The sequence below is a fragment of the Lycium barbarum genome, chromosome 5 (genome assembly GCF_019175385.1).
Source record: "Lycium barbarum isolate Lr01 chromosome 5, ASM1917538v2, whole genome shotgun sequence".
NCBI classification, from domain to species: domain Eukaryota; kingdom Viridiplantae; phylum Streptophyta; class Magnoliopsida; order Solanales; family Solanaceae; genus Lycium; species Lycium barbarum.
The window spans coordinates 131,085,570-131,110,197 of NC_083341.1; the positions used below are offsets into that span (position 1 = coordinate 131,085,570).

The window sequence follows — 24,628 nt, forward strand, 5'->3', positions numbered from 1 at the left end:
GAAACAATAACTCACTTCATTAGGAATAAAATCATTCAACACATAAGCAAAACAAGAGATTCAATCCAAACTTTAATCAAGAATATTTCCATAAACGAAATTCAAGTATTGAAATGAAATACTACACACATAAATATTCAATACATAGCAAGAGTAGAAGAAATGGGTAAAGAATTTCTCATTGGTGTCTCCAAATCTTCTCTTCCAAGGTGTTGGTGATGAACCCTAGCCTCCAAGGACTTGTGTTGAGCCAAAGATAATATGATATTTTGCCCTAGTTTTCTATTTATATGAACTGGGATGGAAGACATCGTCAAAATCCGAGTTCTGGTTGAAAATTGCCGAAAATCCTTCATCGCGATCGCGCCATGTGTATGCGCGATCGCGTGGATGACGTCAGCTTCCCCTGCTCCCTTAATCGCGATCGCGTGTAGATCCTGCGCGACCGCGTGGAATTAACAACGCGCGTAGGCGCGATCGCGTTACATTCCAGCGCGATCGCGTGGAGTACAATTCCCGCGTGGGCGCGATCGCGTGGGCGCGATCGCGTGGGTACTCTGCGCGATCGCGTAGAGTATTTTTCCACGGCTCTTTTCCAGAACTTCCAGTTGATTCCAGTTTTGCAACTTTTTTTGCTTGTTTTCCACACTTAGGCTCTAGGGACCTCGTATTACCTGAAACATGACAAAAACTACGTAAAATGACATAGACTTGCTTAAAAACAAGTAAAACTTATAGTTAAAAAGCATCGATTGTGGTGTAAAATCACGCCACATCAACACCCCCAACTTAAAGTATTTGCTTGTCCTCAAGCAAGCCATACAAAACCATGACTCAATCTAACACCTAGATATTATAGAATAACAATGTCTACATTGGTTTTGACTCTGAACTACCGGCATGCATGTTTTCCTTTAAACAACCACCCCAACTCTCTACTTTAAAACAATATGCATAACTCAAGAACACTACGACTAACAATGAAGCTTCAATGAATGACATTACATTATCGAACATATTATGGTGCACACAAACGCTACTTTAGGTGGTCACTTTATTTTGTTCAATTCTCATCCTTATGCCCTCACATAGACCAAAGAATGTCCCAACACACATATATACGACAAGAATGGGACGAAGACGAAAGAGAAGAGAAAGACACTCACACTCACAAAGAAATTCATATCTACACATGCAAATACCATATGCTTGCCCTTATTTTCTATGTTTTCATCCTAGGCTCGTTCGGTTGTGATCACATTAGGACTTGTTTCGGCTTGTAATGTAGGTTTAGGGACAGGTCGGATACTTTTTGGAAATTAGTGACTCACCCTCCTTGAACACTACAACATCTTGTCACCTTAATTCGCCTCTTTTCTTTCCACCCCTTTATTTTCTTTCAGTTTTCGACCTCGATGTGGTTTTACTTCTAATCAACTTACAATTCTTTTTGCATTACAATTTTCTGATTTTTTTTTTTTTCGTAAACTTTTTTTTTTTATTATTATATATATATATATATATATATATATATATATATATATATATATATATATATATATATATATATTTATACGCAACTACCACATCGAATCTCCACTAGCAAACTCCACCACCCCCAACTTATGTTTTTAACATGTACTCCACATTTAATTCACCCCCAACTTAGGCATTTTGCCTCATCTAACTAGTAGCATCAAGGAGGGAACGGGTGCGAAGATGGATTAATTTCACAAAGGGTAAGGTTTCATAATTTGCTAGCCAAGAAAAAGGTCAAAAAGGCTCAAAAGGGAAACTAAGGGTATTTAACACTTTTGGTAAGGCTTATTTAGGCAAAGTGACTATTTCAACAAAGAAAGCCTAAGATCATTTCACAACCAAACTAACTTTCGCATTTCAAACAAGACCAACCGGGCAAGTTCTAGATTATACATGCATAAACAGAATCAAACTAACACTTCACACACACATCGGCATAAGGACAATAGTTTTTACACTTGTGACTTCCTAAGTAGTAATTCATCACACACAACACCCCAATAATCACAATGTCATATAAAGAATCAATCATGTCAGACAATAACTGTTCTAAGTATGCATTTTTGAAAATTTCGAGGGGTCCAAAAATTTCAACAAAACACAATACATGCCATTAGTTGCCAAGTAGTACCAAATAAAACAAAATTACTCTATTCAACCTAAGTAACATCCTAAACATGCCAGTTTCAACAAAATAAAACCCCCCTCAGGAAAAGAACTCTGGCAAAGAAAAGCCGAGGAGGTTCCTACCCCTAACCAAAAAACTTGCAGTGTCCTCACTGCAGTACATCAACACAGAAAAAACTTTTTTTTTTCATACCTCCTAGCACTGCGTGCTATGGTCATCTCTGCTCACTCTCTGAACTGGAGCTGCTGGGCTCTGGCAGGACAAAATAGTCCTCATTTTCCTCCTCGTTGTGCTGTGCTCCGCATACACTCCTCAGAATGCTCATCATTTTGTTCAGGAATTTGCTTTGCTTCTTGGCATGCTCCCTTGCCTTTTTCTGCCTCCTCTCTATTTTTCCTTGCTTTTCTTTGATATGCTTCATGTCCTCCACCACACCTGCTAATGTCGGACCAATAGGAACAGAAGGAGCTATAGATGTGCCTTCGCCATGTGGGCCCGCAGGGAGACTAGCTACTAGCTGCTGGATCCGATTGTCCACCCCATGGACCTGGGTGGAGATATATTGGAAAGGCCTGGCGGCTTCTTGCAGTGGTGGCAAGATTGGTATAGCCATGGGAGGGGCTGATGCCCCACCAATAGAATCTGATGCAGTAGATGTGAACTGCTCAAACGATGATGTTGCTATATCAATCTTCCTCTTCTTCTGTACATTACCAGGCCCTCTCTTTTTCAACGGATAAATCGGTCCAGCAGGCCCTTTTTCTCTGTCGCCTGGTCTCGTGGGCACTCCATCAGTGGAGCACAAGTAAGTGATCAATGATGGGAAGAATAAGCTCTTGGTCCGTTCAAGCACCACCTCCCAGATTTCCTGCATAATGAGTCTCCCCACGTCAACAGGCAATCCTTCCATCACAGCACAAATTACTTTAGCCCTCTCAAGCGGCACCTCTGAATCATGTTTTGAAGGCAGCACCCTGGATGTGACAATATCAAGCCAAGTTTTGGCTTTAGCGGTGAACTCTGCAGAGTCAATCCTTTTCTGCATTGTGTTTAGCCACTTTGGTTGTTCCCCACCGTGAAGGTGGGTCACAAACCATTGTTGCCGCAGGTTTTCGTACATCTGTGCCATCTCGCTGTTGTCACCATCCTGCAGATTATAATAGGCATTGATTCTTGAGGCATTGCACAGGACATCCACACCTCTGACTTTGACAATTGCCCTATGTGTAATGTCTGCCTCTGCAACATTTGCGTAGAATTCCCGCACCAGGGTATGATTTGCCCTGATTGGTTCATCTGCAAAGCGTATCCAGCCGCTTGTCACCAACCTTCCATAGAACTCGGGCATCTTTTCTTCCAAACTTTCTGTTACAAAGCCCCTCTCTTCAATGAAGCTCTTTCCCAGCAGTCTATCATATAGCTTTGAACATTTTGCTGACTGGAAGGTGGTGGTGTCATAGTATTCAATCAATGGTACTTGGGCAGCACTGGATGATGAAGCCATTTTTGAAGTTTAAGTACCTACAAAGCAAACACAATGCATTTGAACACCTATAATGATGTATAATGAGGAGTTGGGTTAAGGACATTTGGGCACCCAAGTTTGGAACAGCTCTGTGCGAGCATTCTGTCTGTGAACTGGGACTTTTCCTTCAACGCGATCGCATGACAAGGCAGCGCGATCGCGGCATTTTGCTGTTTTCCTCTAGCGCGATCGCGCGAGGAACTGGCGCGATCGCGACATTTTTATTGTCTCATTAACCGCGATCGCGGTTCAACATTAAGCGTTCGCATCAGTTTTGGTCATTTACTCAGCGCGATCGCGCCAGTACAGGACGCGATCGCGCTGAATCGTTTCAGATTCAGCGAAGCATTTTCACAAACAGGTTATGAGCATCAATTTTGTGCCTTCAATTCAACGATTTTAAGCTTGTGTTTTGCCCAATTTTTTTCTTATATCAGCAACCAACACTCAACTCACATCACTCAACAACAGACAACAATTTATATAACAAGAATTTCAACAATTTCATCACATTTTCATGCTTAAATAAATGGAAAAAAAAAATTTAACTCACAATTTCTAACATGGAAAGATGATAAAAACAACCCTAGGGACAAGATAATGGAGGAATCACATACCTTGTGGTTGCAAGTTGAAGAAATTTTCCGAATTTTTGAAGTTGAATTTGAGAGAAAAATGAGATTCTTTTAGGAAAAGTGAAGAAAATGATGTTTTAAGCCGTTATGCCCTTTTTGATCTGTTTTGATACCTGGAAACGCGCCTCAGTGCGTTCGCAGAAACCAGCAGCTACTGATTTGTGGCTGTTCTGAAAACTCCACCTATTCAAAACAACTCCAAAAATTGTGAAATTTTGCAGATTAATCACAATCATAAACTAAACAATTCTAAAAAATCAAATTTCAAAAATGATTAAAAAAAAAATTTAAAAACGATGGGTTGCCTCCCACCAAGCGCTTAAGTTAACGTCGCGGCACGACGGATACCAACTTTACCGCTTTTCTCGCCATTTGGAGCTTTTGAATTGGGCACCTAACTTGGAATCAAGTTTGTGACCACGAGCAGTGGGGGGTGGTAAATATCTGATCACGCCAAGTAAAATATTGTTCATTCTACACTTCTTGGCTTTCAAGTGAGGAATGTCATTTTGCCTTGTTGAATTTTCAAATTGCAGAATATAAGGCTCTTGAACTTTTTGAACTATAACATCCTCTTTTTGCCCCGGATTGGGGTCAACACCAACCATATTGTACAGAACAATGGTTGACTCCCGTTCATTTTTTTCTTTGGCATTCCTAATAAACTCATCTTCATGATTTACCCTTTTATCTTGAGCATTGGGTAGTTCATAATGATTTGCCCGTGGAGGATTTTCTTCTTCTTTCATCAAACCAAGTTGGAGACTAGTTTCCAAGTACTCTTCAAAAGCTTTTTGGTTTTCATTACCCTTACCTAGTAGACACTCCATCATGAATTTGAACTCACCAATTTGGCCATGCTCACAATAAAAGTCATTACTAAACAAGTTTTCATGGAAAGATGCCATTTTTTTTTATATAAAATAAAACACAGAAAACAACTACACAAATATTTACGGGTTCGGATCAAAGCAAGTTAGCTTATTTCCTAGATTAGCCAAAATACACCAATTGTTCCCCGGCAGCGGCGCCATTTTTGATAACGTCCAAATCCACCCTATTAATTAGAATGGGCACGGTCGTATGCAAATATAATTTACCCAACTATGAGTCGGGGTCGAATCCCACAGAGAACAATATGTAGGCAATTAGGAAAAGTAGGAATTTTCACCAATAATAGCTAAAGCCAAACGATGGATAATATTTTGGTTTTGTTTGAGAGAAAATTATAACTAATGCAAAAATGTAAACTAACCTAGAAAACAAGTAAAATGATCAATGGCCACAAGCATGGATACAAGGGAAACTAAGCTCAAGTAACGATCCAATGTATTTCATGATTTACAAATAATGGTGAATTTATATTACTTAGCCTCGGATAATGACTCTAAATTAGCTTCTTCCGAAGACTAACTAGACTACCTAATTGAATATCCCTAAAGCAATTAGGAGCATTAAGAACACCCAAATATGGCTACAAGTGGTGTCGCCTATCCCTAGGTCGATTTCCATTAGATGAGGGTTAACGCCCCAAATTCTTGTTAATTAATCTTTCCCAATTCCGAGTTTGCCTCTTCCAAGTTTAAACCGACATAAATGGGCAAGTCTTAGGGTTAGCTACTCCCTTAAGAATCATTCAAAATGAGATTAATTAAAGAAACAATAACTCACTTCATTAGGAATAAAATCATTCAACATATAAGCAAAACAAGAGATTCAATCCAAACTTTAATCAAGAATATTTACATAAACGAAATTCAAGTATTGAAATGAAATACTACACACATAAATATTCAATACATAGCAAGAGTAGAAGAAATGGGTAAAGAATTTCTCATTGGTGTCTCCAAATCTTCTCTTCCAAGGTGTTGGTGATGAACCCTATCCTCCAAGAACTTGTGTGTTGTGCCAAAGATAATCTGATATTTTGCCCTAATTTTCTATTTATATGTACTGGAATGGAAGAAATCGTCAAAATCTGAGTTCTGGTCGAAATTGCCGAAAATCCTTCATCGTGATCGCGCCATGTGTCTGCGCGATCGCGTGGATGACGTCAGCTTCCACTGCTCCCTTCATCGCGATCGCGTGTCGATACTGTGCGATCGCGTGGAATTAACAACGCGCGTAGGCGCGATCGCGTTAAATTCCAGTGCGATCGCGTGGAGTACATTTCCCGCGTGGGCGCGATCGCGTGGGTACTCTGCGCGATCGCGTGGGTACTCTGCGCGATCGCGCAGAGTATTTTTCCACGATATTTTCCAGAACCTCTCAAAAATGGCGCCGTTGCCGGGGAACAATTGGTGTATTTTGGCTAATCTAGGAAATAAGCTAACTTGCTTTGAACCGAACCCGTAAATATTTGTATAAGTGTTTTCTGTGTTTTATTATATATAAAAATAAAATAAAAAATGGCATCTTGGAATGAAAATGGGTTTGATGGTTGTAATCCATATTTTGATGACCCATGTCCATATTGTGGAGGACCCCACTTTTGGCAAGATTGTGAATATGCTCCCGGGAGAGAGATGTGTGCACCGTCTCAATCCTATGATGAGAGTATTTGTAATATATGTGGTGGTCAAGGTGGACATTGGGGTGATTGTCCCAATTATTTCACTTCCCCTCCCCCTAGTTGTTCTAACGAAAATGCTAGTTGTGCTTTTGAGTTTGATAGGAACAATGATATGGCAAACGAAGGGCAAAGTACCGAATATGAAGGTATCATGGAATTGCTCCAAGCATACTTTGACCGGGAAAGGGAGGAGGAGCGAGAACTCGTCGGGCAATCCATTTTGGAAATGAACAAATCACTTGAGGATGAAAAATTTTCAATTTCCATGGATGTGCCTATTCCTCAAAATGAAGTAGTTGAAGAAGAGATTTCAAATTTACAAGATGAGCCCGGAAATTCTTGTGACCACAACGAGAGTTGTGAAATTGAAGAAATGGTTCAACTTGAAGAAAATGAGCTAAGTCATGAAGAAGAAATTTCCAATTCTCGAAAAGAGAAAATTGAGGAAATGTTGAATGGCATTATGGCGAGAAATGAAAAATATGGGAAGATTGTGGCCAATTGGTGGGAAGTAGTTCAACATGGAGATGATGAAACTGTCCAAAACATGGATTTCTCCATGTTAGGATTTTTACAAGCTTTGGACGATTCTCACCATGAAGAAAAACTTGACAAAGAGGAAATTTTGAGCCAAGATTGGCTAATGAATCAAGCTCAACAACTTGAAGCCTATGAAAATCACCGTGAAGGCTTTTCACGGATGATGGAAGAATATCTAAAAATGCATGTTGAGCAAAGTCAAGAAATGGAGTCACTTGAAATTGCTATCCAAAAATTGGAGGCCGAATTGAATGCAAAGATTGAGGAATGTAACACTCAATATCAAAAGGCCATGGATAGTAGTTTTAAGTTGGTTTCCAATGAAGAAGTGGCCACTATTGATTTTCAAGAGCTAATCATAAATTACCAACCAACAAATCCTAGAGTAGTGAATGATGCCGAGATTGAAGAAATGATACTAGAGTTGCATAAAAAAGTTCATGAAATCATTTTTGAAGACTCTAGTTCATTAATGGGTAAGAATGTCAAAATTCATGCAAACTTGGAATTTGAGCGCGTTGGACCACATTCGAGCCATTTTTCAACATTGTGCTTGGTTGATGATATGAAAGTTGAACTAACCGAGCCAATAGAGAATTTTGGATATGAAGAAGAAAGCGTTTTTATTTTAAAGTTTGCTATGCCAAGAAGACAAAATGGCATTCCTCACTCAAAGGCCAAAAAGTGCAAAATGAGACATCCGAGAGTTGGCCTATTTGTTTTTCTGCCACCGCCCCATGAGCGTCATCATAATCTTGATTCAAAGTTGGGGCGCAAATTCATAAGCTCCAAATGGCGAGAAAAGCGGTAAAGTTGGTATCCGTCGTGCCGCGACGTTAACTTAAGCGCTTGGTGGGAGGCAACCCATCGTTTTTAAATTTTTAATCATTTTTTTGAAATTTGATTTTTTAAAATTGTTTAGTTTATGATTTGTGACTAATCTGCAAAATTTCATAATTTTTGGAATTGTTTTGAATAGGTTGAGTTTTCAGAACAGCCACAAATCAGTAGCTGCTGGTTTCTGCTTATTTTCTGAACTGCTGGTTTTTGGCCGAATTTTACTCTTCGCGATCGCGCCAAGAACCCACGCGATCGCGTCAAAAAAAAAAAATTACTCTGCGCGATCGCACCACATCATCACGCGATCGCGCAGAGGCGCGTTTCCAGGTTTCAAAACAGAGTAAAGAAAGGGCAAAACGGCTTAACCCCTCATTTTCTCCACTTTTTCTCAAAAACAAAAAAAAAATTCTCTCTCAATTTTCTCTCCAATTCAACTTCAATTTTTAAGAAGAATTCTTCAACTTGCAACCACAAGGTATGTGATTCTTTCATTGTCTTGTTCCTAGGGTTGTTTTTATCATCTTTCCATGTTAGAAATTGTGAAAGAAAAATTTTCTTCCACTTGTTTAAGCATGAAAATGTGATGAAATTGCTGAATTTCTTATCATGTGAAGTGTTGTTTGTTGTGAGTAATGTGAGTTGAGAGATGGGTGTTGATATGAAGAAAAAAATGGGGCAAAATACAAGCTTAAAATCGTTGAATCGAAGCCCCAAAAATCATGCACGCCACCTGTTTGTCAAAATGTTTTTGAGAATCTGAAAAGACTCTGCGCGATCGCGCTGAAAATAGACGCGATCGCGCTGAATAATTTCTGAAAAATTACGCGATCGCGTCATGTTGAACCGCGATCGCGGTGAACAAAATTCTCAAATTGGCGCGATCGCGCCTGGTTGCCACGCGATCGCGATTAAGAAAAAGTAGCAGTGCCCAAACAGAATGCTCGTTCAGAGCTGCTCAAAACTTGGGGGACAAATTTCCTTAACCCAACTCCTCATTATACATCATTATAGGTGTTCATATGCATTGTGTTTGCTTTGTAGGTACTTAAACTCAAAAAATGGCTTCATCATCCAGTGCTGCCCAAGTACCATTGATTGAATATTATGACACTACCACCTTCCAGTCAGCAAAATGTTCAAAGCTATATGATAGACTGCTGGGAAAGAGCTTCATTGAAGAGAGGGGCTTTGTAACAGAAAGTTTGGAAGAAAAGATGCCCGAGTTCTATGGAAGGTTGGTGACAAGCGGCTGGATACGCTTTGCAGATGAACCAATCAGGGCAAATCATACCCTGGTGCGGGAATTCTACGCAAATGCTGCAGAGGCAGACATTACACATAGGGCAATTGTCAAAGTCAGAGGTGTGGATGTCCTGTGCAATGCCTCAAGAATCAATGCCTATTATAATCTGCAGGATGGTGACAACAGCGAGATGGCACAGATGTACGAAAACCTGCGGCAACAATGGTTTGTGACCCACCTTCACGGTGGGGAACAACCAAAGTGGCTAAACACAATGCAGAAAAGGATTGACTCTGCAGAGTTCACCGCTAAAGCCAAAACTTGGCTTGATATTGTCACATCCAGGGTGCTGCCTTCAAAACATGATTCAGAGGTGCCGCTTGAGAGGGCTAAAGTAATTTGTGCTGTGATGGAAGGATTGCCTGTTGACGTGGGGAGACTCATTATGCAGGAAATCCGGGAGGTGGTGCTTGAACGGACCAAGAGCTTATTCTTCCCATCATTGATCACTTACTTGTGCTCCACTGATGGAGTGCCCACGAGACCAGGCGACAGAGAAAAAGGGCCTGCTGGACCGATTTATCCGTTGAAAAAGAGAGGGCCTGGTAATGTACAGAAGAAGAGGAAGATTGATATAGCAACATCATCATTTGAGCAGTTCACATCTACTGCATCAGATTCTATTGGTGGGGCATCAGCCCCTCCCATGGCTATACCAATCTTGCCACCACTGCAAGAAGCTGCCAGGCCTTTCCAATATATCTCCACCCAGGTCCATGGGGTGGACAATCGGATCCAGCAGCTAGTATCTAGTCTCCCTGCGGGCCCACATGGCGAAGGCACATCTATAGCTCCTTCTGTTCCTATTGGTCCGACATTAGCAGGTGTGGTGGAGGACATGAAGCATATCAAAGAAAAGCAAGGAAAAATAGAGAGGAGGCAGAAAAAGGCAAGGGAGCATGCCAAGAAGCAAAGCAAATTCCTGAACAAAATGATGAGCATTCTGAGGAGTGTATGCGGAGCACAGCACGACGAGGAGGAAAAATGAGGACGATTTTGTCCTGCCAGAGCCCAGCAGCTCCAGTTCAGAGAGTGAGCAGAGATGACCATAGCACGCAGTGCTAGGAGGTATGAAAAACAAAAAAAAATAAAAAAAAAAGTTTTTTCTGTGTTGATGTACTGCAGTGAGGACACTGCAAGTTTTTTGGTTAGGGGTAGGAACCTCCTCGGCTTTTCTTTGCCAGAGTTCTTTTCCTGAGGGGAGTTTTATTTTGTTGAAACTGGCATGTTTAGGATGTTGCTTAGGTTGAATAGAATAATTTTGTTTTATTTGGTACTACTTGATAACTAATGGCATGTATTGTGTTTGTTGAAATTTTTGGACCCCTCGAAAAATTGAAAAATGCATACTTAGAACAGTTATTGTCTGACATGATTGATTCTTTATATGACATTGTAATTATTGGGGTGTTGTGTGTGATGAATTACTACTTAGGATGTCACAAGTGTAAAAATTATTGTCCTTATGCCGATGTGTGTGTGAAGTGTTAGTTTGATTATGTTTATGCATGTATAATCTAGAACTTGCCCGGTTGGTCTTGTTTGAAATACGAAAGTTAGTTTGGTTGTGAAATGATCTTAGGCTTTCTTTGGGTAAATAAGTCACTGTGCCTAAATAAGCCTCTCCAAAAGCTGAAAATACCCCTAGTTTCCCCTTTTGAGCCTTTTTGACCTTTTTCTTGGCTAGCCAATTATGAAACCTTACCCTTTGTGAAATTAATTCATCTTCACACCCGTTCCCTCCTTGATGCTATTAATTAGATGAGGCAAAATGTCTAAGTTGGAGGTGAATTAAATGTGGAGTACATGTTCAAAACATAAGTTGGGGGTGGTGGAGTTTGCTAGTGAAGATTCGATGTGGTAGCTGCATATATATATATATATAAAAAAAAAAAAAGTAAAAAAAAAAAAAAAAAAAAAAGACTGGCGAGTCACTAATTTCCAAAAAGAAAGAAGACTGGCGAATTAAGGTGACAAGATGTTGTAGTGTTCAAGGAGGGTGAGTCACTAATTTCCAAAAAGTATTCGACCCGTCCCTAAACCTACATTACAAGCCGAAACAAGTCCTAATGTGATCACAACCGAACGAGCCTAGGATGAAAACATAGAAAATAAGGGCAAGCCTATGGTATTTGCATGTGTAAATATGAATTGTCGTTGTGAGTGTGAGTGTCTTTCTCTTCTCTTTCGTCTTCGTCCCATTCTTGTCGTATATATGTGTGTTGGGACATTCTTTGGTCTATGTGAGGGCATAAGGATGAGAATTGAACAAAATAAAGTGACCGCCTAAAGTAGCGTTTGTGTGCACCATAATATGTTCGATAATGTAATGTCATTCATTGAAGCTTCATTGTTAGTCGTAGTGTTCTTGAGTTATGCATATTGTTTTAAAGTAGAAAGTTGGGGTGGTCGTTTAAAGGAAAACATGCATGCCGGTAGTTCAGAGTCAAAACCAATGTAGACATTGTTATTCTATAATATCTAGGTGTTAGATTGAGTCATGGTTTTGTATGGCTTGCTTGAGGACAAGCAAATACTTTAAGTTGGGGGTGTTGATGTGGCGTGATTTTACGCCACAATCGATGCTTTTTAACTATAAGTTTTACTTGTTTTTAAGCAAGTCTATGTCATTTTACGTAGTTTTTGTCATGTTTCGGGTAATACGAGGTCCCTAGAGCCTAAGTGTGGAAAACAAGCAAAAAAGTTGCAAAACTGGAATTTACTGGAGGTTCTGGAAAATATCGTGGAAAAATACTCTGCGCGATCGCGCAGAGTACCCACGCGATCGCGCTGGAATTTAACGCGATCGCGCCTACGCGCGTTGTTAATTCCACGCGATCGCACAGTATCGACACGCGATCGCGATGAAGGGAGCAGTGGAAGCTGACGTCATCCACGCGATCGCGCAGACACATGGCGCGATCGCGATGAAGGATTTTCGGCAATTTCGACCAGAACTCGGATTTTGACGATTTCTTCCATTCCAGTACATATAAATAGAAAATTAGGGCAAAATATCAGATTATCTTTGGCACAACACACAAGTTCTTGGAGGCTAGGTTCATCACCAACACCTTGGAAGAGAAGATTTGGAGACACCAATGAGAAATTCTTTACCCATTTCTTCTACTCTTGCTATGTATTGAATATTTATGTGTGTAGTATTTCATTTCAATACTTGAATTTCGTTTATGGAAATATTCTTGATTAAAGTTTGGATTGAATCTCTTGTTTTGCTTATGTGTTGAATGATTTTATTCCTAATGAAGTGAGTTATTGTTTCTTTAATTAATCTCATTTTGAATGATTCTTAAGGGAGTAGCTAACCCTAAGACTTGCCCTTTTATTTCGGTTTAAACTTGGAAGAGGCAAACTCGGAATTGGGAAAGATTAATTAACAAGAATTTGGGGCGTTAACCCTCATCTAATGGAAATCGACCTAGGGATAGGCGACACCACTTGTAGCCATATTCGGGTGTTCTTAATGCTCCTAATTGCTTTAGGGATATTCAATTAGGTAGTCTAGTTAGTCTTCGGAAGAAGCTAATTTAGAGTCATTATCCGAGGCTAAGTAATATAAATTCACCATTATTTGTAAATCATGAAATACATTGGATCGTTACTTGAGCTTAGTTTCCCTTGTATCCATGCTTGTGGCCATTGATCATTTTACTTGTTTTCTAGGTTAGTTTACATTTTTGCATTAGTTATAATTTTCTCTCAAACAAAACCAAAATATTATCCATCGTTTGGCTTTAGCTATTATTGGTGAAAATTCCTACTTTTCCTAATCGCCTACATATTGTTCTCTGTGGGATTCGACCCCGACTCATAGTTGGGTATATTATATTTGCATACGACCGTGCCCATTCTAATTAATAGGGTGGATTTGGACGTTATCACCGGGTCGGGTAAAATTAATTTGGGCTGGACCGGGTAAGATGTGGGCTGGTCTGGGTAGAAAAAATATGGGTTGGGTATTAAAATGTGGGGTTGTTTAATTGGGTAGGGAAATGATATTATATTTGTATTTTGGGCCATTAATTTGGCTGAAAAATATTGGTCCTTCCTCCGCTATTTAATTATTTTTGGGATTCTAACTGGTATAATATATATTATGTAATTAATAATTAATATGTAGAAGAAAATAAAGATTTTGCAAAAAATGTTGTCTTGTAATTAATTTAACGATTCCAAACTCGAGAAAAAAAAACAAAACGATGACTAACCGTTTAAAATTTGTGATAGAGTAATACTTATAATGTTAAAAAATAAAAGTAGCGAAAATAATAGTTGTGAAAATAAAGTATTTAGCTTGTCAATAAATTTAGACATCCTAATGAATAGAATTAAATAAAGGAGGGACAAAATTGGGTGTCAACATTCAGTAGCTGGAACAACCCTGATTGCATATTATTAAGACCATCACGAAGCTCTTGATGTCGTGCCTTCATTGTATTTTGCAGATCAAGCTGTTGCGCAGCTAGATTCTCATATTTTTCCTGCAACTTAGGATTGAGCTGCGATTGATTGTCTTTTGTAGTTTTGCGGGGGCCCATTGGATCTACAAGCTATGATACCAATTGATACCAAAATAATGGTATCGAGAACAAGTAATAACAGTTCAGTGAAGAATGAGAGAGAATAGAAGGAAGTGAGAAGAAAAGAGTAGAATTCAGAGAAAATGAGAGGGACAATATCATTCAACATCCAAATTGTGTGACTCTGATTACAAATGAGCAATTTATACTCAACTAACTAGTAAAGGAAATGCAGGAAAGCAGTAAAATGCAGAAATGAACAGCTAAGGAAAATAACAGAATTTCCCGCCAAAAACTAAGGCAACAACTATTTGAATTTGACTACTCAGTAGCAGCTGAGTTGGCACTTCCATCCACGTCGGCATTCACATTTTGTGTATCAGATGATTGTAAATCTGGTAACCTGATAGAACTACTAGTCTGATACTAAATATAATAGACACGATGGAGAAAGCAGGATAGATCATTGTTTAATTTCGGCAAACATGAAAGATCAGTAACACATCATAATAATCATCAAAAATAGCAATATATAAGATAGATGCGTTTGTCGGGAAACAATATTTCAGATGCGAGAATTAATAGGATAGAAAATTATTATTATTTTATGAATTATTTTGCTAGTCGAATAAAACCTCCTTGCGTGGATTAGGATTCTTGTTATTTAAGTTTTATAGGACTTTTGCTATTTCTAATTTGTTAGGACTCTTGCTACTGTAACACTCTATTTAAGAGAGCTGATTGTATTAATAAAATAAGTTGGATTTATAAAGTCACAAAGATTCGGAACTTTCTCAAACAAGTTCCCGTATCTGCAATTCCCTGAATGAATTGCAAAATTCAGCAATCATAGGCAAGTCAAAGAACAAGAACAAGGGCTTACACCTAAGTGTTGGGCCGGATTTTCCAGTTAACCCTCCAGTGACTTGATCCAAGATTAGGGACCTTAACAGGTCGCGCCACCAAATACATTTGATGGACTTAAAAAGGAAATTAAATTTGTGGGCCAAGTCCACTCTACCCATTTAAGGACAATAAAGCTTTGTTTTGCCACAAAATTTTCTCTCGAACATTCTGCTTATAACATCTCTCTACATTCATTTTCCTCTCTGTTACTTTCGCTTTCTTGCTCAATAATTAGATCTGGGGAATATTCATAGTGAGGCGAGTAAACTCTATTTGTATTAGCTCTTAACTCACTGACATTTCCATATATACAAATACAATTTTGTTCTCTTTAATTAGGTCTAACTTAAAAGTATATCATGAATAATTCACCAAAGGTATGGCTCCACCACTGTCACAATCAAATCAGCCCAAGTATCTAGAAAAAAGCAGATAGATAGGACGTGGCCCACCTTCAGCTTATTGAAGACATGACCCTAGATACGAAGGTATAGATGTCGAAGACTAGGGCAGAAGGGGAGTAGGTAGCCGAGTGTTGCCCTACTTTTATGTGTGAGAGGCAGGGGCTAGTCTCCTCTTCTCATTTTCCCCGTGTTTGGTAGTATTATTTAGTATTCATGTATTATCTTGTTCTTCAATTCTTACTACTCTTGTTGCTTCTTTTGTTGTGTTTATTTTGCTATTTTATTATCACTATTTTCCTTTCAATCCTGTTTGACTACACTTCTTTTGAGCAAATGGTCTATCAAAAACAACCTCTCTACCCCACAAAGATAAGAGTAAGGTCTTCATACACTCTACCCTCCCCAGATCCCACTTGTGCGATTACATAGGGTATGTTGTTGTTGTATAAATTTTCTTGTTTCAATTACCATTGTTTAAGATTGAAGCTGAATCAAAGTTGTTATTGTTCACTGCTGTATTCATGGCACTATAATCACTGAAGATGTGAACTAATACATCAGGTAAAACTCTAAAGAAAAGATAATGGAATTCACATAGATTTACACTAAATAGGAAAGTGAATATATGATAATACAATATTTCTTAGCAGATATGGTCGTTGAACAAAAATATTAATTTTTATTAGGTGAAAACAGGTTACTTTTATAGGAGTCAAATAAGTGAAAAAATTAAAAGATTTTTTTTAAAAGTTTACATAATTTGTGCATCATGAAAGGAAAAAAATCAATTAAAAGGCTAATTTTTTATGGAATCTTTCTATTTTATAGCGTAGAACGTTGGCTTTAGACCTACAAAATCTTATAACCTTCCTTTTCTTAATTATACATAATTAATCCATTACTGTTTGTGGTCTTGTGAACTAAAATTGAAGTAGTTGAGGGGATCAATTTATTTATGCAAGGGTGTGCTTGAAAGTCCAAGAGTAAGGGTAGAAGCAGCAGTGCTCGGACGAAACAATGGATTCCTCAAAATCCCATTTCAGAATCTTGGGGAAACAAGAATACTACTGGGGGTCATCCAAATATTGGTCAGAAATTGGGATTGAGTAACAATGTTGGATCAACTAATTCCCTTATCACGGATGATGAGTCTGATGAATTGGATTTACCTGATGATGACAGCGGTGAAGATGAATTTCAGAGTGATGACAACTTTGATGATCACTCAGATGCGAATGAAATGAGTTATGAGGCGCACAAGAAAAGTCATTGGTTCAAGAAACTTTTTGAATGTCTCGATAGTTTGATTGCCACTGAGATTAATGATCTTGAACGACAGTGGCACTGCCCTGCCTGCAAAAGGTGGTCAAGGTGCAATTTTGTGGTATACAGGGTTGCACTCATTGGTGTCCCACAAAAAAACGAATCCAAAAATAAGGAAATAGCATGCCCACTGATGGTGACTATCATGAACACAGCACTTGAGAAAGATGTTAATGACAAGTGATTAGAATGCGAAATCAGGAGCTGCGCGACTATTTCAGCTCTTATGCTGCTGTCAAGGCTATTCGACATTCATATGCTCCACAAGGCCATCGTAGCATCAGTTTATTGGTTTTTGAGGCCACTGTCGTGGGATATATGGAGGCTCTGTTTCTCAGTGAGCATTTTTCTGAAAAAGAAAGAGATAGAGACGTGTGGTGACGCAATCTAGTTCGCTTTTATCCTGGGGGAATAGATAAGCTTTACGGTTACATGGCAAAGAAATGAGACATGGACAACTTCAACTGTTACAGTTACATGGCAAAGAAATGAGACATGGACAACTTCAACTGGCATTCACATGGGAAATCAAGGTCGAAGTCGTATAATGAAATTGCTTGGAATCAGGCAATGCAGATGTCGGAGGATAATCAACACCTCATGTGGTTCAAGAACAAAGCAGCTAAGAACCAAAAGAAAGCTAAAGCTCTTGGAGAGTCTCTTACTTTGGTGAGTGAAAAGCACCGTTAGATAGTCGAAGAGAACAAGATTATCAAGTGTGTACCTCTGACTTTAGCTATAGCGTAGCAGTACTTATGCCTTTTCCTTTAAAAAGACATATTTCTGTTGGAAAGTCCCCAATGCTCCAAGTTAAATAGAACTGAAAATACCGTTTATATATAGTAGTTATAAACAAGGTGGCACACCAAAAATGTCGCCAATAAATTTGATCATAGAACATTCAAAGAGCCTCATCAAATAAAAAGATTATTACTACTCCCTTTGTCTCAATTTATGTGATACACTTTTCTATTTAATCTGTCTCGAAAAGAATGATACACTTCTATATTTAAAAATAATTTAACTTAAAACTTCTCCTTTTACACTTAATGAAATTATTTAAAATCACACAAATATCTATGACTTGTTTTAAACCACAAGTTTCAAAAGTCTTCCTTTCTTTCCTAAACTACGTGCTTAGTCTATATTACATAAACTGGAACAGAGGGAGTAGTATTTTTTCAAAAATATCCTAGAATTAATAAGTGAAACAGACGGAATAAAGGACCCAAATCCTTCTCGGACACACACTTTGACTTAACCTGATACTTGGATTGCGGTCCCTATATTGAGAAAAGAATATTTATTCGGTGTCTGCTTTCTTACAACAATATCAGAGACATCGGAACTGAAGTCACTTCGGATATTCCGAGGGTATTTTCCTTTAGTTCTTTTGGGGATTGAGTTCATCATCATTCTCTCCTACACACTCCTTTCATGCTATCACAAGATTCTCACTACAACAAGTGATTTGATAATCCCTGTTCTTCCCAGTGAAATCATCACAGAAATCCTCTTAAAGCTCCCCCCCAAGTCATTGTTGAAATTCATGTAGGTTTCAAAATCATGGCTTCAACTTATCTCTAGCCCTGAATTTGTGAAAACCCATCTGAAATTAAACGAAGGATGCAGCCATCATAAAGTTCTATTTCAAGGCCTCGAAATAAATTAATTTCAAGCTTTGTAGTCTACCTTCCTTGTTTTACAAAGAACAAAGCACTGAGTTACTTGACATGGATTCTCCCATTGACAACCTCTCTTTTTATAATTGTATTGTTGGTTCCGCCAATGAACTGATTTGTCTGGTAAATCAAAAATTGGAGACATTTTTATGGAACCCAACATATAGAAATTTAAAGGAATCACCTAAGTTAGAAATTAAGTTGCCGTGGGATTCATCTTCTTTTTGTAGCAGATATGGTTTTGGATATGACGAGTCACGTGACGATTACAAACTAGTAGTTATCGATTATAAAGGTAAAATTTTCAGTCTGAGGACTGTGGTCAACATTTATAGTTTGAGGACTAATTCTTGGAGAACAATAGATGAGTTTCAGGGCATCTTTCTAGCAAATTATTCAGGTAAATATATCAATGGGAAGCTTTATTGGGTTTCGTCTATTGATATTGGTAACAAAATTGTGTGCAACGTCATTTTTTATATTTAGCATATGAGACATGGAGAAAGTTGGAGCTTCCTAGTTGTGGAGAAGTCAATTCTCATTTCAAATTGGGAGTTGTGGGAATTGATTTTTCTCTGCTTTATACTTGTCGTCTAGGTGTTACTACTTCTGATGTGCGGATTCTAAAGGATTGTGGAGTTAATGTATCTTCGACAAAACTGTTCACCATTAAATATCCTCTAAATTTTGCGTTATATTTATGTCCTCCACCCAGTGGCGGAGCTAGGATTTTTATCGAAGGGGTTCAAAAATTCTAAAAGGTAAACACACGAAGAAGTCAGGGGGTTCAACATCTATTATATGTACATAACAAAATAATTTTAATTTTGAAAATACACTGTAATTTTTCGCCGAGGGGGTTCAAATGAACCCCCTGGAGCCAATGTGGCTCCGCCCCTGCCTCCACCCCTTCAGACATTCTTTATACATTTGCTCGAGTCAAATAAGGGTGAAATTTTACTTTTGCTTCCCCAAGTTATCATGATATGTAATGGTTCAACCAGACAACTAGCGGTTGCGGATCGATTTGAGGAATGCACTGCTGTAGAAATCTATGTAGAAAGCCTAGTTGATCCTCTATTGACAGCTAACCAGGGCCGTCGTAACCACGGAACTTCACAATCACTTTGCTGATAACTTATAAGAGTTTTGCTTATTTTAGCTGGTATGCTCTTTTTGCACTTCTTTTATTTTTTGTCAAATATAGGACAAGACATTGATATTAATTTAACGCAGCCTTTAGAGGATATTCAATGGAAAACACACTACAAGAAAGTATAGAAATCGCAACAAAAAATTTTACATTTGGCAACAACTTAATTTTATTGTTGGCAAATGATTTTTTTTGTTGTCATATTATTGATTAGTGTTGCAAAAAATACTTTTGGCAACAAAAAAAAAGTTGTTGCACGTTGTTGCAATAACAGCCGTTGGGAAAAGTTCATGCAACAAAATATTTTTTTTGTTGCCAAAAGTATTTTTTGCAACAATAATCAATCTATGGCAACAAAAAAAAAAATTGTTGCCAGATATATTTTTTCTTGTAGTGACACCTTTGTCAGATATAGTACTTTGTTATAGATTCATTCGTGGGTAAGGTTTATGCAAGGCGGGGCCCTCAAGTTGAGAAAGATAGTAACGTCAAAGAGGATAAGGAGATCTGATACAACTGGCAGATTTTATTTGCATTAAAATAGGCAGTAGTTTAGTTTTACTAGAATTTTCATAAATAGGCAGTAGTTTAGTTTTACTAGAATTCGTATCTGAACAGATTCTCTATGTTAGTAGATTCCTAGATTTTCTTAATATCTTGTTGTCACGCCCCGAACCATGGCCTGGACGTAACACGGCACTCGGTGCCTGACTGCATGTGACCGAGCGAACCACATGGCTTGCTGAATTATCATGATACATGACATAAGCGAATATAACGTGAATGCATGATGAGCCTTTATAAAACATGGTAAGTCAAAATACTTAATAGAATACTTGTTTAAACATGAGTGAGCCAAAATGGCTATACGACTCCAAATGTCTGACATGACATAACTGACTTGTCTAGTCTATGAAACCTCTATCATGAGTCTGACTGGAAAACATACTTACTGGGACAAGACCCCCAGCATACCTTTAGATGCAAAACTAAATAAAGAAATACAATGTCTAAACCCCGAATGAGATGGGGCTCACCAATAAGCTGGTACGTGCAAATCCTAATGAGCAGAAGCGTCATCCTGTAAATCCGTACCTGCATCGTGAAATGCAGGCCCCCGGGCAATAAAAGGGGACGTCAGCACATTGAATGTACTGGTATGTAAAGCAACTGAAAGAAACAACATGGGACATGGAATAACATGATAAGAACTGAAACTGAAAACCTGGACATGAATATGAGCATGTGTACATACGTATATATATAACATAAGTAAAAACATGATAAGTAGGGAGAGCATTTCATAAACCGACACATGATATCACCACGTGGATACGTGGAGTCTGGTACCTCGCCGGACCAGCAGAGCCCCTATACCTTGCCAGGGTATAAGGTGGTAACATGCATGATGGATCCATTCAGTGTAAAATTAAGGTATCGTCCTAACTGGGCGGAGCGATCCTTGTCCTATGGTGGCTACATAGTTTCAGGCTATCTGAGCCTTCTCGGTAAGTCGTGCAACTCCCAAAAACATGAACATAATATAGTTGGCTAAGAAGCCCATGACTTTCGTGAATTAACTTGTACTTGTCTTGAAATCATGATTTCACGAAATAACTTGTAAACATGGTTTCATGAAATAACTTGTAAACATGTTCTTGATTTATGAGTAATACAATAGTTCATAATCATATATTTGTAATTGACTTGAAAACATGCTTGTAACTTGCAAAATAATATCATAAAGTTTCATATGAACATGATGAGAACACATGAGGAAGAATTCATGATTGATGGATTAAGCTAGGGTTCCTAATAACCGTAATGGAAGATTAGGAATACAACAACGAATATAGATACAAAATTCATGTACATAAATACTTAAATACGGGCTACCAATATGTTGGGTTTAATGCCCTAAGATTTGAACTTCATGGATATCAAGGAAACGAAGCATGGGGAAGAACATAGAGATTCTCTCATGTGGATGGAAGTTCTACATACCTTAATTGCTCCAAAACTTGAATTAGAGACTTGAGTTTTGAAGGAGATTTCCTAAATATTGATTCTTGAATCTTGAGATGGGTTTTCTTGAAAACCCTAGATTAGGAATGATGATTTCTTGTTTAGATTACAAGGATATATGTTAGAATTGAGTTGGAATAATTAGAATGGACTTACCTTGGTGTTCTTGATGTTGGAGGAGAGTAGGAGGTCGTTCTAGGGTTTGAAGGAATGAAAAATAATGAGTTGAACTGATATGGATGAATATATACTGTCCTGTGAAAATGCAAATTACGACCTGAACAGTGTTGGTCGTAAATTCAGTTTACGGGCCGTCAATTGATTTACGGTCCGTATTTTGACTTACGGACTGCACTGCCTCTCTTCAGTAAAATGGTCATAACTCTTTGCACAGATGTCCGTTTGACCCCCGTAAGATACCGTTGGAAAGGTATTTCAATGCTCTACAACTTTCATCAAGGAAGTTTTCCCAAATTCCAAATAAGGTTTGAAATACGGGCCGTAAAGTGAAATACGATCCGTATTTAACCCTATGACCTCAAAATGTCAAATTCCAGAATGTTCAGAAATTCTTGGTTTCAGTTTACGGGCACTGTTCATGGTCGTAAATTGAAATACGACCACTGTTCATGGGCGTAAACCACCATATCACAACTGAACAGAAAAATTTCAATTCCCACATTCTTTATCTGATTTTCTAAGTCTAGGATCGTGGTCAAAACTTTCGTTAAAGGTACGGGGTGTTACACTTGTAATAGGATTCTCTATTTAAAGACGCAGATGGAATACAAGAAGGGAGGAAAATTTCTATCAAAAATAAGAGGTCTGGGACTCTCTCTAACGAGTCCTAAGGTATAGGCTCCCTTCTAACGAGCTTATTTGTTTCCTTTAGAAAAATAGGTCGTTCACGGAATAAAAACAAGGGAAAGAATCTGTTAAGCGCAGACTTTTCAGTGAATCGCCTTGTGACAAGATCCATATTGCATAGCCGTAACAAACTTCAATGGATTATGAAGGATTGTGGAGTTAATGTATCTTGGACAAAGATGTTCACAATCCACTCCACGATCCTTCATAATCCATCGAAGTCCTATATTTGACAAAGATGTTCTCCATTGAATATCCTCTAAAGGTTGTGTTAAATTATAGTCAATCTCTTGTCCTACATTTGATGAAAAATAAAAGAAGTGCAAAAAGAGCGTACCAACTAAAATAAGCAAAACTCTTACAAGCTATCAGCGAAGTGATTGTGAAGTTCCGTGGTTACGACGACTCTGGTCAACTATCAATAGAGGATCAACTATGCTTTCTACATAGTTTTCTACAGCAGTGCATTCCTCAAATCGATCCGCAACCGCTAGTTGTCTAGCTGAACCATCACATATCATGATAACTTGGGGAAGCAAAAGTAAAATTTCACCCATATTTGACTCTCGAAAATGTATATAGAATGTCTGATGGGGTGGAGAACACACATATAGCGCAACATTTAGAGGTTATTCAATGGTGAACAATTTTGTCCAAGATACATCTACTTTACAATCCTTTCAGAATCCACAAATTAGAAGTAGTAGCACCTAGACGACAAGTATAAAGCAGAGATAGATCACTTTCCACAACTCCCAGTTTGAAATGAGAATCGACTTCTCCACAACTGGGAAGCTCCAACTGTTCCCATGTCTCGCGTCTGCTAAATCAAAAGAAATGACGTTGCACACAATGTTGTTACCAATATCAATAGACGAAACCCAATAAAGCTTCTCATTGATAAATTTACCTGAATAATTTGCTAGAAAGATGCCCTAAAGCTCATCAACTATTCTCCAAGAATCAGTCCTCAAACTGTAAATGTTGATCATAGTCCTTTGACTGAAAATTTTACCTTTATAATCAATAACTACTAGTTTATAATTGTCACATGACTCATCATATCCAAAACCATATCTGCAACATAAAGAAGAGGGATCGCATGTCAACTTAACTTCTAACTTAGGTAATTCCTTTAACTTTCTATATGTTGGGTTCCATAAAAATGTCTCATATTTCTTATTTACCAGACAAATCAATCCATTAGCGGAACCAACAATACAATTATAAAAGGAGGGGTTTTCAATGGGAGAATTCATGTCAAGTAGCTCGGTGCTTTATTCTTTGTAAAACAAGGTAGACTACAAAGCTTGAAATTTCTTTCGAGGACTCGCAATAGAACTTTATGATGGTCGCATCCTTCGTTTAATTTCAGATGGGTTTTCACAAATTCAGGGCTAGAGATTAGTTGAAGCCATGATTTTGAAACACACATGAATTTCAACAATGACTTGGGGGAAGCTTTAATAGGATTTTTGTGATGATTTCACTGGGAAGAACAGAGACTATCGAATCACCTGTTGTAGTGAAAATCTTGTGATAGCATGAAAGGATTGTGTAGGTGTTAAATAGATTAGAAGCATGTCATAGCTTCTTCTTCTTCTATCAGCTCAAGGAAGAAGCAAGAATTGAAGAAAAGGAATTTGGATTTTAGGGTTTCTCCGACAAAAGAAAGGGAAAGTGGAAGTACTTCTATATCTTCCATGTTTTCCACATATGTAAGATTTAATTCAATAAGACAGGTGGCGTCGATCAAGCCATCCATCAAATTCTATGATGGATACAACGTGGACCGTCCGATAGACGCAAGTTGACAGCTGTGAAGAGAGCATGTGAAAGTCACATGCTCAATATAGAAAGGAATAAATTCAGTTACACAGATAGGATATTTTTGCATAGAATGAATAGGATCAATACAAGTGCACAGCTGAATATTTTTACATTTTTGTATTTAGATTTAATTCCTTATACAAAATATTTGTATAAATATGATCATTGATGATCAAAGCAATACATAGAAAATTTCTACCATCACTATTCTTAATTTACAACAGTAGGAGAGAATGATGTTAATACAGTGACTAACCCAATCCCCAAAAGACCTAAAGGTAAACATCCTAGGAATATCCGAAGTGACTTCAGTTC

At 38.1% G+C, this 24,628-nt stretch overlaps 2 pseudogenes; one reads left to right on the top strand and one right to left on the bottom strand.

The window, feature by feature from the left end:
* Positions 1-17,251: 17,251 nt before the first annotated feature.
* On the top strand, positions 17,252-19,196 carry LOC132639823 (F-box/kelch-repeat protein At3g23880-like; annotated as a pseudogene).
* Positions 19,197-22,759: 3,563 nt separating this feature from the next.
* On the bottom strand, positions 22,760-24,148 carry LOC132642737 (F-box protein CPR1-like; annotated as a pseudogene).
* Positions 24,149-24,628: the final 480 nt, after the last annotated feature.